The following is a 5,097-nucleotide window of genomic DNA, read 5'->3' on the forward strand; positions in this document are numbered from 1 at the left end:
CCGTGCTCACCCTCGAGTGCAGGACCTGCAGTTTTTGTTCGTCTGAGACTCGGCCTGTGGTCGATCTGATGTAGGCCTCGAAGCAAGTCTGCCAGTGTTTGAAGGCTGCTGCCGCATTCACTGCGTGGGGGCTGATCCTCAGGCATTCTGGAATGATCCTGAGCTCCATAGTCCTTTTTAGGCACGCTTAATAAATTGTAGCGCACAAAGACTCCATGAGACGAAAAGAGTGAAGTCGATGAGGCTTTATTAAGCGTGTCTGTTCCCCAGCAGCCCGATAGTAAACTGGCCTGTGGGGGAAGGCACCGGCTTCTTATACTTCGCCTTCAGGGCGGAGTATGAGGTCAACGGCCAACCAGGACCCGGGATCTGTCAGCCAATGACATTAGGGCTTCCAGTCCCACATGACCCCCAATACATACTACCACAGGGGGCATTTTATGAACATGGGGAGAAGGCCAGCAGAATGCTGGCACAGCAGTTTAGGAAGAGGGAGGCGGCCAGGGGAATGGAAAAGGTGGTTAATGGGGATGGGAATCAGGTAGGGGACTCGGCTGGGCTAAACAGGGTGTTCAGGGACTTTTACAGCAGACTCTATCGCTCGGAACCCCCCGCGGGGCCCGAGGGGATGAGGTGCTATTTGGACGGACTGACCTTCCCAAGGATGGGCAGGGGGCTGGTGGACGGGCTGGGGGCTCCGATCAGGGCCGAAGAAATAGCTGAGGGCTTGAAGGCAAGCAGGCGGGTAAAGCCCCGGGGCCGGACGGGTGCCTGGTGGAATTCTACAAGAAATTCTCGGGTATATTAGGGCCGTTGCTGGTCAAGATTTTCAATGAGGCGAGGGATAGAGGGATGCTGCCCCCGACGATGTCACAGGCCACTATTTTGTTAATATTGAAGTGGGACAAGAACCGGGAGCTATGTGGGTCTTATAGGCCGATCTCACTGCTTAATGTGGACGCCAAGCTGCTGGCCAAAGTGTTGGCCTCCAGGATTGAAGATTGTGTGCCGGAGGTGATTATGGAGGATCAAACCAGGTTTGACAAGGGCAGGAAGTTGGTGGCCAATATAAGATGGCTGCTCAACGTGATTATGATGCCCCCGGAGAGTAGGGAGGTTAGGGTAGTGGTGGCAATGGATGCGGAGAAGGCGTTCAACCGGGTGGAGTGGGAAGATCTATGGGAGGTGTTGGGACGATTTGGGTTCGGTAGGGGCTTTATCGACTGGATTAGGCTGTTGTACCAGGCCCCGGAGGCTAGTGTAAGGATGAATAAGACGACCTCGGACTATTTTAGACTGCACGACTGCACCGGGGGACAAGACAGGGATGCCCTCTCTCCCCACTGCTGTTTGCATTAGCTAAAGAGCCGCTGGCAATTGCTCTAAGAGCTTCAAGCGGCTGGAAGGGGCTGGTTTTGGGGGGGTGGGGGGGGGGGGGGGGGGGTGGGGGGGGGGGGGGGTGGTTGGTGGTAGTGGAACATAAGGTCTCGCTGTATGCGGACGACCTGCTCTTATATGTAGCAGATCCAGGGGCAGGGATGCGTGATGGGTGAGATCATGGCGACTTTGGGGGTATTTGGCCGGTTGTTGGGATATAAACTGAACATGACAAAGAGCGAAGTGTTTGTAGCCCAGGCAAGAGGTCAGGAGGGTCGGCTGGGGGAGCTACCATTTAGGTTAGTGGGGGACAGTTTTAGGTACCTAGGGAAACAAGTGGCACGCGACTGGGGCCGGTTACATAAGTTGACCTTGTCCCGGTTGGTCGAGCAGATGAGGGGCGAGTTCCGGAGATGGGATGCACTACCGCTGTCGCTGGCTAGGAGGGTGCAGACGGTTAAGATGACGGTCCTACCGAGATTTTTATTTGTATTCCAATGCCTCACAATTTTCATCCCACGGTCTTTTTTGAAGAGGATTAACAAAATCATTTTGGGCTTTGTCTGGGCGGGTAAGTCCCCGCGGGTGAAGAAGGTGATGCTCGAGAGAAATCGGGGGGAGGGGGGGGCTTGCCCTGCCAAACTTCAGTAATTACTACTGGGCGGCCAACATTGCTATGATAAGGAAGTGGGTGGTGGGGGTGGGGTCGGTTTGGGAGCAGTTGGAGGCAGCTTCATGTAGGGGCACCAGCTTGGGGGCTTTGATAACGGCACCTCTGCCGTTCCCGCTGGCGGGATATTCCACCAGTCCCGTGGTGATGGCGGCCTTGAGGATCTGGGGTCAGTGGAGGAGGTACGTTGGAGCAGTGGGTGCATCGGTTTGGTCCCCAATATGTGACAACCACCAGGGAGCCTGGACGGGGGGTTTTGAGTATGGCGAAGGGCGGGAATTGAGAGGATGGGGGAACTGTTCCTGGAAGGGAGCTTCCCTAGCTTGAGGGCGCTGGAGGAGAAGTTTGGGTTGACAAGAGGGAACAAATTCAGATATTTACAGGTGTGGGACTTTCTGCGCAGGCAGGTATCATCCTTCCCACTCCTGCCACTAAGGGGGATCCAGGATAGGGTGGTGTCTAGGGGATGGGTGGGGGAGGGGGTGTCTCGGACATCTACAAAGAACTAATGGGGGCGGAGGAGATGCAGACCGAGGAGCTGAAGTGTAAGTGGGAGGAGGAGCTTGGGGGAGAGATGGAGGATGGCTTATGGGCAGACGCGTTGAGCAGAGTCAACACGACCGCTACATGCGCAAGGCTCAGCTTGATCCAATTAAAGATGTTCCATCGGGCCCACATGACAGTGGCCCGGATGAGCAGATTCTTTGGGGTGGAAGACAGCTGTGTAAAATGTGCGGGCGGACCAGCGAACCATGTCCACATGTTCTGGGCGTGTCCAAAACTTAGGGGCTATTGGCAGGGTTTGCAGACGTCATGTCCAGAGTATTGAAAACAAGGGTGGCAATGAGTCCAGAGGTGGTGATTATTGGGGTGTCGGAAGATCCGGGAATCCAGGAGGAGAAAGAGGCAGATGTTCTGGCCTTTGCCTCCCTGGTAACCTGGAGACGGATATTATTCGTTTGGAGGGACTCAAAGCCCCTGAAGTTGGAGGCCTGGTTAACCGACATGGCGCGCTTTCTCGGCTTGGAGAAGATTAAGTTCGCCTTGAGAGGGTCAGTGTTAGGGTTCGCCTGGAGGTGGCAACCATTCATTGACTTCTTCGCGGAGAATTAATCATCAGCAAGGGGGGACGGGGGAGGGGAGGCTAGCGTAGAATAGGAGGTTAAATAGGCGGGTCTTGGAGGGACAGGTGTCGGTGTTTGCACTATGTTTATTGTTCTTTGTACACTTTTTATACTGTTGTTGCTTGTAATGCCAAAAATCCCGAATTAAAATTGTTTGTTAAAAAAAACAAGGATGGGGGGGCGGTGCAAAGGAAAGGACCTCATTGTGCGCAAGGTCTCATACCTGGTAGGACCTAAATTGGTTAGCTCTTGGAAGCTTATACTTCTTCAGCCACTCCTCAAAACTAGTGAACTTACCACCAACAAGCTGGCGGTCCTGCAGGGTGGGCTAGCTGATGAGGCATCAGCCCTGGAGGGGGCAGTATGCCAGTGTGGGTAGCAAAGGCCATGGTCCATGAGGCCACTGATCATGGTGGCGCTCTGTACATTTACAGGTCACAGCGGGCAGTCGTCGGTGCGCGCAGCAGCTGGCTGCCTTGCAGGCTGTGGCAATGGCGCTCCGTGCCCGAACACCCTGGTCCCGGGAGGGGTGACATTCCGGATCCAAGGCCCCTCTCCTGGTTGCCCCCTGCTACGCTCCCCTGGCCCTGGCAGAGCCCCCCACCCCAGCCAGCGGAACAACTGTCAGCACAGTTGTTATGCCTTTGGAAATTTTTCTTACCTTATCTCTCTCCCTCAGCAGCCAAGGCACCCGGTCCCCATTTTTAAATACCACAAGTGAACCGTGACAGCATCACTTCTGCCTGGTGGAGGCGGAGCATCGCGGGAGGCCGGAGACTACGGGGTTGGGCCCGTTAATGATATGTTAATGAATGCTACTGTACATTTTGCATGCCCATTCCTGGGCAGTGCGTGGAACCAGAGCATGGCGCTCCTTTGGGTGCCCGATACTGACCTCAATTTCCGGCTGATGCCCGATGTTCTGCCTGATCGCAATTCGCGATTCGGGCACGCTGGACGGATCATCCACCACAAAGCTGCTGTGTCCTTTCCAGTACTAATGACTGTAGCAATGGTAGTCTCTTCAGCCCTGGGCCACTGTATATTATGTCATAATATTTTGGTTTGTAGAGAACAAAACTTCAAGGCATCACAGCCTGAGGATACGGAGTAGACCATTTAAGAGATGAGGAGAAATTTCTTCACCCACAGAGTGATAAACCTGTGGAATTTGTTACGACAAGAAGTTGTTGAGACCAAAGCATTGTATGTTTTCAAGAAGGAGTTAGATACTTAGGGCGAAGAGGATCAAACGATATGGGGGGAAAGCGGGATGAGGCTATTGAATTGGATGATCAGCCATGATCATAATGAATGGTGGAGCAGGGTCAAAGGGTCGAATGGCCTCTTCCTGCTCTTAGTTTCTATTTTTCTTATAAATTTAGAGTACCCAATTATTTTTTTCCAACTAAGGGGCAATTTAACATGGCAAACTCACCTACCCTGCACATCTTTGGGTTGTGGGAGTGAGATCCACGCAGACACGGGGAGAATGTGCAAACTCCGCACAGACAGTGACCCAGGGCCGGGATCAAACCCGGGTGCTTGGCACCATGAGGCAGCAGGGCTAACCACTGCGGCACATGCCGCCCCGAGTTTTCTATTTGAAGGAGTGACTCTTGGTGCTGGACACAGGAAAATATCTGGTGGATGGCTGGACTATAAAACAGTATTAAAAGGTTATTGCAATATGGCACACATTACTGAAAGTGCTTTGAAGTTGCAGCAGTCACAATATTTCAGGAGTCAGATAAGCAAAAAATACCATGGCAAAAGTCAAAAAACCTGAGTACAGAGCACCAGCACAAACAGATAGGGTAAGTAACTTTCTGCTGTACTGAAATTTCTTTCATTCTCTGAAAAGGAATCTCAGTAGATTAAGTGTTACGTGTCATTTCTAATAATTCTGTCTAATCTTCGGTGGTT

The sequence above is a fragment of the Scyliorhinus torazame genome, unplaced genomic scaffold (assembly GCF_047496885.1).
Source record: "Scyliorhinus torazame isolate Kashiwa2021f unplaced genomic scaffold, sScyTor2.1 scaffold_364, whole genome shotgun sequence".
NCBI classification, from domain to species: Eukaryota; Metazoa; Chordata; class Chondrichthyes; order Carcharhiniformes; family Scyliorhinidae; genus Scyliorhinus; species Scyliorhinus torazame.